The 12,090-nt window shown below is 44.0% G+C and overlaps 1 protein-coding gene across 2 annotated transcripts in view; it reads right to left on the reverse strand.

The window, feature by feature from the left end:
• The window catches only part of plxna2 (plexin A2), a 519,114-nt gene extending 511,040 nt beyond the window's left edge, over positions 1–8,074 (reverse strand). Inside the window, exon 1 of one of the 2 annotated variants that reach the window (XM_079558784.1) lies at positions 8,015–8,074. The gene's annotated coding sequence lies outside the window, so the exon portion shown is untranslated. Of the gene's footprint in view, positions 1–6,979; positions 7,180–8,014 lie in introns of those variants that run through there. The other variant, XM_079558785.1, reaches the window with a different exon arrangement.
• Between the last annotated feature and the right edge of the window lie 4,016 nt (positions 8,075–12,090).

Genomic DNA, 12,090 nt, shown 5'->3' on the forward strand with positions numbered 1-12,090 from the left:
GGTAATGACGATAATGTTCTTAGTCATAATATGGGCCATTTCCTGTGTTAAGTACCAGGTAATTACTGTGTAATTACTGGTGTTGCCACTGGTACTTATGGTAAAGTCCCTTGTCATAATATGGCCCAGTTCCTGTGTTAAGTACCACGTAATTACTGTGTAATTTCTGGTGTTGTCACAGGTACTTATGGTAAAGTCCCTTGTCATAATATGGGCCAGTTCCTGTGGTAAATACCTGGCACTTACTGCCTAATAACTGGTGTTTTGGCTGGTAATGACGATAATGTTCTTTGTCATAATATGGGCCAGTTCCTATGGTAAGTACCAGGTAATTACTGTGTAATTACTGGTGTTGTCACAGGTACTTATGGTAAAGTCTCTTGTCATAATATGGGCCAGTTCCTGTGGTAAGTACCAGGTAATTACTGTGTAATTACTGGTGTTGTCACAGGTACTTATGGTAAAGTCTCTTGTCATAATATGGGCCAGTTCCTGTGGTAAGTACCTGGTAATTACTGGTGTTGTTACTGGTACTTATGGTAAAGTTCTTTGTCATAATATGGGCCATTTCCTCTGTTAAGTACCAGGTAATTACTGGTGTTGTCACAGGTACTTATGGTAAAGTCCCTTGTCATAATATGGGCCAGTTCCTGTGTTAAGTACCAGGTAATTACTGGTGTCTTCACAGGTACTTATGGTAAAGTCCCTTGTCATAATATGGGCCAGTTCCTGTGGTAAGTACCAGGTAATTACTGGTGTCTTCACAGGTACTTATGGTAAAGTCTCTTGTCATAATATGGGCCAGTTCCTGTGGTAAGTACCTGGTAATTACTGGTGTTGTTACTGGTACTTATGGTAAAGTCCCTTGTCATAATATGGGCCAGTTCCTGTGGTAAATACCAGGTAATTACTGTGTAATTACTGGTGTTTTCACAGGTACTTATGGTAAAGTCTCTTGTCATAATATGGGCCAGTTCCTGTGGTAAGTACCAGGTAATTACTTTGTAATTACTGGTGTTGTCACAGGTACTTATGGTAAAGTCTCTTGTCATAATATGGGCCAGTTCCTGTGGTAAGTACCTGGTAATTACTGGTGTTGTTACTGGTACTTATGGTAAAGTCCCTTGTCATAATATGGGCCAGTTCCTGTGGTAAGTACCTGGTAATTACTGGTGTTGTTACTGGTACTTATGGTAAAGTCCCTTGTCATAATATGGGCCAGTTCCTGTGGTAAATACCAGGTAATTACTGTGTAATTACTGGTGTTTTCACAGGTACTTATGGTAAAGTCTCTTGTCATAATATGGGCCAGTTCCTGTGGTAAGTACCAGGTAATTACTGTGTAATTACTGGTGTTGTCACAGGTACTTATGGTAAAGTCTCTTGTCATAATATGGGCCAGTTCCTGTGGTAAGTACCTGGTAATTACTGTGTAATTACAGGTGTTGTCACAGGTACTTATGGTAAAGTCTCTTGTCATAATATGGGCCAGTTCCTGTGGTAAGTACCTGGTAATTACTGGTGTTGTTACTGGTAATGATGGTAAAGTTCTTTGTCATAATATGGGCCAGTTCCTGTGGTAAGTACCTGGTAATTACTGGTGTTGTTACTGGTACTTATGGTAAAGTTCTTTGTCATAATATGGGCCAGTTCCTGTGGTAAGTACCAGGTAATTACTGTGTAATTACTGGTGTTGTCACAGGTACTTATGGTAAAGTCTCTTGTCATAATATGGGCCAGTTCCTGTGGTAAGTACCTGGTAATTACTGGTGTTGTTACTGGTAATGATGGTAAAGTCCCTTGTCATAATATGGGCCATTTTCTGTGAGAAGTACCTGGTTATTACTGGTACTTATGGTAAAGTCCCTTGTCATAATATGGGCCATTTACTGTGTTAAGTACCATGTAATTACTGGTGTTGTCACTGGTACTTATGGTAAAGTCCCTTGTCATAATATGGGCCAGTTCCTGTGGTAAGTACCTGATACTTACTGTATAATTACTGGTGTGTTAATGTGTAATTACTGTAACTTGTGTTGGGTACCTAGTACTTACTGTGTAATTACTGGTGTTTTATTTAACTCTTGTAGAGTATTGCAGTGTTTTTCTTGTGCTTGAAACTTGTTTTGAAATATGCATTAAATGGTAAGCTCTGTATTGCTACTGTCCTCTCTTTGCTTCTTGTCCCATATTAATAAAGAAACTTGTATTCCCTAATATTGTTTTATGTTTTTTATATTATACACATTCCTTTATACAAGTAGATGTTTCACTAACTACTAGAAACTATAACTTGATGATCAAAGAAGTAGGCTACCACCTTCACTAAGAGTTACCACTGTATCTAGGGTATCACAGTACATATCTTGTAATTTTCACGATAGTATATTTAAAGTACCACAATAAGTACCTGGAAGTACAACAGTAATTACTAGTAATTGCCACAATAAGTACCACTGTAAGTACTGGTACTTACCACTTTTAGTACCACAATAAGTACCACTGTAATTACTAGTACTTACCACTTTTAGTACCATAACAAGTACCACTGTAATTACTAGTACTTACCACTTTTAGTACCACAGTAAGTACCACAGTAAGTACTAGTACTTACTACTCTAGGTACCACACTAAGTACCACGGTTATTACTAGTAATTACCACTGGAAGTACCATGGACTTACTGGCCCGTAATGTAAAGTGTTACCCAAATTTCATTCTAAATAATTCACAGAGCCCTGATGAAGAAGTGTGAAAGTGACTGGGCAGAGTAACCAAAAGAGACACAGGTGGTCATCGGGCTGTAAGTAAGGTATTGAAAACGAGATGCCTGCTGGGTCTAGAGACAACACTAAAGAAAGTAACCTGGTTGTTTCAGCTCAGCTTTATGGTTCTACATGACAAATATGTTAGTATAGGTTTCAAAAAGTAAACCAAATATCGTTAAAGTGCAACCGTAACCAGTCCTAGGTAGTCGCCCTGTTGCAGAGTGCTTGGCAACTCCTCACCGAGGTTGTGAGTTCAGCACTTCTGTCAACAATATACACATTTGAGTGAATTCAAAAGATACTATATGTTCTGAAACTCGTCGGTGAAAAACAAAAGCGCAAAAAGGCGTGATATTGATTCGATCCCCGGTGCTCCGTGTTGCTCAAACTGTGCAAGCTGCTACTTAACAACATAGTGGCCTGTAGTCATCAATTTAAAATGGCTCCAACGACTCAATAAGTCACAGAGGGCTGCACGCACAACTACTCAGGAAGATGAAAACAGCACGAGCAGCAGGACGAGACCATTAACTGTAGCCCCGTGGTGTTCCCAAACATCTGCCATTGTACAGCCTTATCAAAGAGAGATGCTCTATCTTATCTGCATCCTACTATATGTGAGCAACTTCAAGGACTGTTTTACAAAAGGACAGGCATCGTCTAACTGGAGATGAGTTCAAACACATGATGCGGCGTCTGCTCCATCAAAAACCCTCGTGTTTATTCAAATCAAAGATATTTCTCACCAAAGCATTGTAGACATTGTTTTAAAGTTGGCCAAAAAAAAAAAAAAGTGTTCAACTTTCACTGCAGTTTTCTTCCGCTTTTGCTGTTTTCAGTATTGACCGTGAGTTTTACTTTGAGTCACCACAATGAAGTATGGAGAAATAAGTACAGTCTCTTTAAATAGCATCAGTTACACCAACAGTTGTTGCACAGAAGTTGCATAAGCTGGAGATTTTCGCAGAGATTTTTAATTTGTGCTCGTACAAAAGCGGGTTTATGACGACTGTTTTCTGCCGCGCTCCGATCGTCGCTCGCCACGGCGACAGCTACAACCACTTCCTTTATTTATTTACTTTTGTCGAGCTGTAAGTCATGCTCACAGGGAGCCAAGCGAAAGTTTAGACTTGCTTTCCGTCGACACCGGCGTCTACATGAGAGACTACACTCCAGTTGATCAATGTCACGGCCAATCCCGATCCCCCCGCCTGTCTCTCCTCCTGCACTGTCACCGAGAGAGAGAGAGGGGAGAGAGAGAGAGGACGAGTGGCTAAGGCAGATTGAGATCAGTGTTGTGACAGCCGGACAGTCCAGAGGGTCAGATAAACAGCCCGCAGTGAGGCAAGAGCACTCGAGGGCATTGAAACAAACATGCGCTACGTGCACACGCCGCTGAACAACGACGGACAGAGGCGAGGGAGGAGAGCATAATGATTAAGTAATGGCATTGTTATCTGGAAATATGTGACGAAGAGGTCATCCAATAAAGTCAAAGGGAACAGTAGGAGAGAACGGCAAGGCAATGCGGGTAAAGAAGTGATCAAATCTGCCCATTCTGAGCCCGTCACACTGAAACTTTTACTCCACTCTACCCACCTCTGGTTACTAACACAATGGACCTATATTTGTCGTAGTCAATGAACTCAATAGCGCCATTATCTGCACGCATGAGGTGAGAAGACAGTTGGGATCGGTGTGTGTGTGTGTGTGTGTGTGTGGGGAAGAGGGGGGGGGGGGAGTGTAAGAGGAGGGTGTGCATATACGGACAGAATACACAGCCGCCGAGCGCATTTGCAGCATTCTCTCATTTAAGAAATAGGTCAAGGATTGGGCCTGCATGCGTAACAACGACTTGTCAAAATCTCTCAAGCTAAAACAGTGGAGAGGCTGGCTGCAGGCTGGGGGGGGGGGGGGGAGTCCGGGAGAGCTGTGCACTGGAGAGAGAGCGAGAGGGAGGAGATGCCACTGCTGGTGTGGTGGTGACACAGCAAAGCCCAAATATAATGATTTAGCAGCGAAATTAGACTTTTTTTTTACTCTGGTATAATAGGGAGCATTGACCTATTTGGGGGCCGTTTGGATTACACAGCGGGCAGCGATTACAATGGGAGAAGCTTCAGACGGGATCGACAGAGGACGCACTTGAGCTACGTGCGAAGCTTATAGGAGTTTGACATGAATTACAGAGAAGAAAACAGAAGTCGATATCGCTGGGAGGAAAGCGGCTGGGGGGGTTACGCGAATGCTGGCTTCTTTTGTGAGTTATCGGCATGCGCTGCTTTAATCATTTGCCTAATAGAGAATGTACAGGTGTAATGCGTTGCTCCTGGATGAGACAGACTTTGCAACAACCGAGTACTTTTTTCCCGGCCGTGAACCGTTCTACAAAGAGTTCTTTTCAAATGTATATATTCAACAATCCGAAAACACTCTTCAAGCAGGACTTCGAGACACTTTTCGCTTCAAACTTGTCCGTTCCTTTGCACATCTGAACGCGTCTGACTTCTTAAATGACATACTTTGCTACTTGAACCACCTAAAACCAATCAAAACAACCACGGCAGCACCGGGCCGGCACGTCCTCTCCTCCAGCCCAGAGCGTTGGTTAGCCTTATTGATCGGATACACGCCTGTCCGCGCACTCCTCTCGGACCTTCAAAGCCGCCAAAAAAAGTTGAAAGCGAATAACTAAGGAGATCGTTCGCTCCTGCGCTCCGTTTTTTTGAGAGAGCGGGGATGGATTTTTCTTGACTCGAACCGGCGGTTTCTATAACAATTATCTCCATCATCAAAGTGCAATATTAAGAGGCAGAGCGGGCGCTCGGAAATGCTAAAAATAAACGTGCCAAAGTGTAGCAACAAAGCCGTCTTTCGATGGATTAGCTGGTGAAAAAAAAAGAGGAAGGCTGCTTTGTTCACACGGACGCACTATCGCACGGTTTGATTAGACAAACCTTAATTAGCCGCAAACAATGGCTTTGGATCATAACAAAGAGGAAAGGCTGCGATATTTCTGTAATTGCACAGTTGTAGCCTATACTGTCATCGCAATTAGATTCATGTTTTGCAATATGAGCTGCTCCACGTGAACGACATGCCTTTCGGAACACGTTTGTGGAGGAAATTACATGTTTTTATACCTATAAAACTCCACGGGAGACGGGATGTGCTGTTGTTTGCAAAGGATGTGGAGAAACCGCCAATTTCCAACCCAGCGTTGTCAGTTGAAAAAGGTCACAGCGCTGATCCACTTTGAGATGGATATTGCAATAATGAAAAGCCACAATTCCAACCAGGGGGAGGAAGAAAAGAAAGCGTGTTTTGATTCCATTGTTTTGGCGGGGATTAATATGCTCGCCGTCACCCGCGGCAGATGTAACTTATTCTCATGCAAATGCGCGGCAATTTTCTACTTAAGACAACATCTATTTCCTTTAAGCTCATTGTGGCGGCGGGTGTGTTGCGCGTGGCTGCCGGGCTGAAGCGCTCTGGCAGGAGGAAGATTTGTAGACCAGTGCATCTGCTCGGCTGAGGGCTGGAGGAGCCTAAATTACAGCCATTTGGTGACGGCGTATCCGTGTGGGAGTTTGTTTAGGGAGAGCTTCAGGGATGAGTAGTGCTGGGGATAGCAGGGGGGTAATTGGTACAGGATGGAGTCAAGGGATGGAGATGTTTGAAAAGTTCTCAGCAGTCACTTGTTGCGAGGGCTGACAAACCCATTGGTCCACCACTCATTGATGAATTGATCAATTGTGAACGTCCAAAAGGAAAACCAACTGAAAGAGTGTCTTGTGGCTTTAGCATTACAGTGAGAATCCACTTGACCTGACAGCCAAGGTCAACCAGCCAGCACAGTCAGAAGAGGCATTCTCATCACATCCTCCTAAATGAATGAAACATGACGCACTGGTCTTACAATACGCGCAATGGAAATCCCTAGGAACACCTGTGTCTGCAGCTGAAGCTGAAGGAGCCTTCCCATCCGCAGACACGGCGCAGTGCTCGGAAGCCACACATGGTCACACCTCATCGTTCACCCGCGCGGTGCAGGCTGCGAGAGCCGCGGGCACGGGTCGATGCAAACCCCGGTCTGCAGCGCGGACAACATCCACAGAAACCCCGGCCACTCGCTCCCTTTCGAGGGCGCCAAACGGGAGCCTCGGGTGCCGACGGTGTGGGCAGAACGGTTCCAGAGTCATGGTCACTCACCTCTCCATTCAAACGGCCGGGGATCTCCTCCTTTCCTCTTGCGCGCGATGCCGTCCGTCCTCTGCCGCTCTGCTGATGCTGCGCCAGACTCCTATCCAAATTGTAAGGAGGGGGGGGGGGGGGGGGGAATGTCCAGTATCGCTCAATATTCACGATAGTATCCCGTTCTGATCAGAGGTTATTGCGGCGGTGGCGTCATTCATTCATTCATTCATTCACGTTTGCGGCCGGTGCGCACCGCGCGTAAAAATGCAAGAGACGCGGAGGGTAAACTTCGCGGCGGCGCGGTTTTAACATCCGAACCGAGCTAAAGCATGAATGAAACGAGACATTCCTTCAGTAGTAGAAGCAGCAGCGGGTTCGCGCGTCCAAATGGTTGGGAAGAGGCGACTCCTGCCGCTGCTCCGGCCGCCGCTGTCGTTACGCGCACGGCCACGCTGGTTTCCACGGCACACACGAGGATCGCCGCTCTGTCTCTCTCCGCTGACATAGATCACGCAGCGGTGGCTTCGCGAGCGTACAGTAGTGTGGCGGTGCGCACGCTGCTGCTGCTGCCTCTGCTGCCTCTGCCGTCTAAAGCCAGCCCCCCTCGCGCTCTCCCGGCTTATTACGGCGTTAACTGTTTCCGCTCACACCAAAACATGACCACAAAACGGACGGGCGCGAGGAGCAGTACGTGTTCAGAGCAAATGCGGGATTTTAACGGGTGGGGTGGAATTAGAGTAGGTTTTTTTTGTTTTTTAGAAATGACGCGAGGTTGGGGAGTTTTTGTGCACAATGAGAGGTTCCAAGAAAAACTCCAAGCGCGCATATCAGTAAAAGTGCACATGTAGGAAAAGCAAAAGTAAAAGCAGGACAGTAACATTAATGAAGATTTGTCATGAACAATACTCCATGAAAAGTCAGACAAAAAGGCAGGAGCGTCCCAAGTAATAGGCAGACTTTTGGCCAGGCTCGATCATGAAACATCACAAAACATCACATTTTAGTGTTTTTTTTCTTTTCTTCTTTTTTAATAAAACCGATTCCACTTACCTTTCAGGCTATAGTGAGCGCAGTAGTTACTCCACAGAGCCGCTGGACACTGTGCGCTGTAGCTGTTAGAATACTGCCATCTATGGGTCACACCGGGTAACTGCTGTTGCTCAGATATGCCTCCCTCCCTCCCTCCCCCTCTCTCTCCCTGTCTCTCTCTCCAGGGGCGGACTGGGACTGAAAAAACAGCCCTGGACTCTGACCAGCCTGGCCCAAATTAGTGAATTGTGACACTTCCCACAAATACATATTTTAACCTCTTACCCCCCGCCTTAACATTAACGAGTGCATTTTCCCCTGTTCGGCTTTTTATTATTATTTGTTTTGATCGGTATCGTCAGCAAAAAGAACGGGAAAGGTGGTCGTAGAAACAGAAGCGAAATCATTAATATAAATAATAAATAATAATGGTCCCAAAATTGAACCTTGTGGTGCACCATACTCCACGGAATTCCTTTTAGATTCATGTTTTGTTTTATACTGGGCTTTACCCAAATCTAAAAGCTTCTCGACTGGAGAGCAACAATGTAACGCCTCGTTTGAAAGCTAAGACCTACAAAAGTGACGGAAACTGTTCGTCGCGTCGCCACATTTTTGTTTTTTGTTTTTTTGTTGTGTTTTTTGTCCGTGTTTTTCTCTTTTTCTCGCTATTTTGATGCTTTTCCTTTTAGCTTTTAGATTTGGGTAAAGCTCGGATGAGGCGGGACAGGTGGCCCTCGAGCCAGTGGCCCTTCTGTGCTCCTCCAGAATGGACATAGACATAAATCTAATACTACTGTCGGAGCCAGTCCTAAAAATAGAAATGAAATAAACAATTGCCGCTACAATGGCTTATTTATAACAAAAGACTGGCGAGCACCGTTTCGCCAAATGTTCTTTTTGGAACACATCCCTACAAGATGTCTTCAAATGATTAGTTTGAATTTGGTGGCTTTTCCGTGCTACCTTCAAATACATACATCGAAAACTGCAAACGCTGAAGGATGAGGTGCAAAAAGTGAATTTTACTGATAACTATGCCTTACATTTGTATTGCACTTTACACCTTTGAGTTAATGAGCTTTTTCAAGTTTCAAGTTGAATGGTTTTGTACAGCCCAATATCACAACAGAAGTGGCCTCACAGCTGCACCAAACATTAAGGCAATAAAACAGAGCAATAAATATGACAATTAAAAGTTCAGGTGAATCCAGGCAAATATAATTTCCAACAGGAGGCAGCGACGAGCGGCGTGGGCGTCCCCCGTCCTTAGAGTCTCCAGCACGGCAAGGAAAAACTCAAAAACTCGGCAGGAGAAAAGAGAAACCTTGGGGAGAACCACAGAAGGAGAGATCCACTCCCATGGACGGACAGGCTATAGAGACCCAGGGCCGAAGGATCCCTCAGCAGACGGGCCAAGATCACAGACCGTCCAGTCCTCAGATTCCAGAATGCAGGGTTCCTCCGTTCACCCAGGTTCCTCCGTTCGATCTAGACAGGCACTCCTGAGGGGGGGGATGAATAGTGATGAACAGACTACAGATAAATTAAATATTGTATCATGATAAGACAAAGTCTGCAGTAAGAAGAAGAGGACAGCGCTCAGTGGACAATACCTGGCTTTTCAATGTGCTGCACTGTCTTGATGGTGGTAAACTCCCGTAACCACAGTCTCCCCGGGGTTGGACGTACAGATGTGAGGACGCCAATCTACGTCATGACCACGGGCAACCACTCAGACACCACAGTCACGCAGAGAAGGCGGGAAAGTGTCTTGCTCAAGGACACAACAACAGTTTGCGTCAGTCAGAGCCAGTGTTGATTTCGTCGACTAAACGACTGCGGTCTCTCCTATATTTGGAGATCCCAGAAAATCACCAATGTGAACTGGCGGAAACTCAAAGTGGAGCGAACCCTAAAGGACCAGTTTATACAGAAATGGAGAGGAGAATGTGGCACTATGTCGTCTTGTGATGTTTATGTGGAATTTAAAACCGTATTTGAATTAGAAAAGTATCTTTTGTGTGAGAATGTCTCCCACAGACGCGCCATTTGTAATTTAAGAACCGGAAACAATCGTTTGGCAAAAGCAGTGGCCGATATAAAGGCATTGACAGAAAATGTCGTTATTGTAATCTCTGTAATGATAATGTTGTCGGTGATGAGTTTCATTTACTGTTTGAATGTTCAAATGCGGAAGTTGTCTACAATGGAGAAAAGTATTTGCCAAACTTTTATGTAAGACGCTCTTTAATGTTTAAACTTATTTCACTTATGCAAAATCAAAGTCAAAATGTGATCAGTAAATGTGATACCTTTTTGAAAAAGGTTCTTCTTCTGTTAAAATGATATCTATTATTACTTTGTTCTGTTTTGCTTTTGTGAACTTGTGCTCCAGACCACGGGTATGGTCGTGAGCACTGAAATAAATAAATAAAGAAAAATATTTAGTCAAAGTGTTATTTTTGCCGACTAAAATAGGACTAAAACTGTCATGATTCGTCTTTTGTCCACCCGGTTTTGTATGTTTTCTTGTGTTTGGTCTAGTCCTGTGTTTTATTTTGACATGTGTTCTGTTCTTGTGATTTTGCTTGACTTCCCTCGTTACCTGCCTGCCCCGCCCTGATGTGTTTCACCTGTGCCCCGTTTCCTCTTGTATTTATACCCCTGTGTTTCCCTTGTCCTTTGTCGCGTCATTGTCTTTGTCAGCCCCGGTTTTTGGTTATGTCTGGATTTTGTTATTTTGGTTTTTGTCAGTTTCTTGTTTCTTGATTTTTGCACATATTAAATCTAGTTCCGTTGCAGTCTGCATTTTGGGTTTTCTTTTCTTCACTCCACCACAACCATGACAAAAACTAAATTAAAACTTTCTCATGAGACTAAAACTGTGACTGAAATGTCCAGATATTTTAGTCGACTAAAATAAGACTAAATAAAAATGAAAAGGAGTGACTAAAATCATCCAAACTTCTATTGATCGTCTGAAAAAGCCTCAGATCATGTAAATTCTCTGCCAAATTATCAGCTCTGAGCTTTATTTATGTGGGAGAAGCTCCATGAAGTTGAGGACCACGATTAAGTATGATTATCCCATGGTCTGGGTGAATACTGGATTCTGATTGGCTGGTGCATTATTTTGGTATAACCGCACACGTAGTCCGGTAGTTATATCACTGGGATATCACTCCGCTGTGGCGTCGCCATAGCAACGCATGACACAGCTGAATCAGATAAAGGCGTAATCAGTGACTGACAGGAACGTATGAGATGGATTTTGTGTTAATTTCAACGTTTTTTGGCCAAAACAAAACGTTTGCTAAATGTTTGTAGAGGAGAGTGAGCAGCTAGGTTAGCTACTGTTAATAACATATGAGCTTTACATTTCTATTGGAAACGGTTAAGGCTATTCATCATTTTCAGGCGTACATAAAATGATCCTGCATTGAAGCATATTTGTCTGGATTAGTAAAGTCAAACATAAAAGTTTCAGTTGGGGGGGCCCAGGTGTGAGCGACTCCACCGCAGCTGTTTCCATAAACAGTTGAGCTGGTTGAGCTAGCTAGCTAGCTTCAGGTTAAACGTTGTAAAAGGTAAATAACTCCTGCCCACGAGTGCCGCATATCGGTGTTTCCTTCCAGGGAAAAGTGTTTCCGGGTTAGTCCTGTTGTGTTGTGATTCTGTGCTGATGTTGTGTCGTTGAGCCTGACTGAGATCCTCGTAATAGCTGCGGAGAATGACTCGCTCTGAGACCAGCCTTCAGTGACCGGCTAATAACCCACACAAAATAGTCCCGTAGTCTGGCAGATTTAGTGACTTTAGTCAATGAAAAAAACATTTATTATAAATGTTACGTTTGTGGGACCCTGGTATAAGCGGATTAAACAACGAGGAGCCGCGTTAGACGTTATAATGCAGGAGGAACAACACTGTGTCGTGGTCTTGACTCCGCGTCCTGCATTATAACCGTCTAGCATGGCTCCTCGTTGTTTAATCCTTACTTATAATGAATATTATAAATATAAGTCGACTAAATTAGTGTTCATTTTAGTCGACTAAATTGACATGCAATTTTAGTCGACTAAAACTAGACTAAAATT

Source organism: Gobius niger (genome assembly GCF_951799975.1).
Source record: "Gobius niger genome assembly, chromosome: 6".
NCBI lineage: Eukaryota > Metazoa > Chordata > Actinopteri > Gobiiformes > Gobiidae > Gobius > Gobius niger.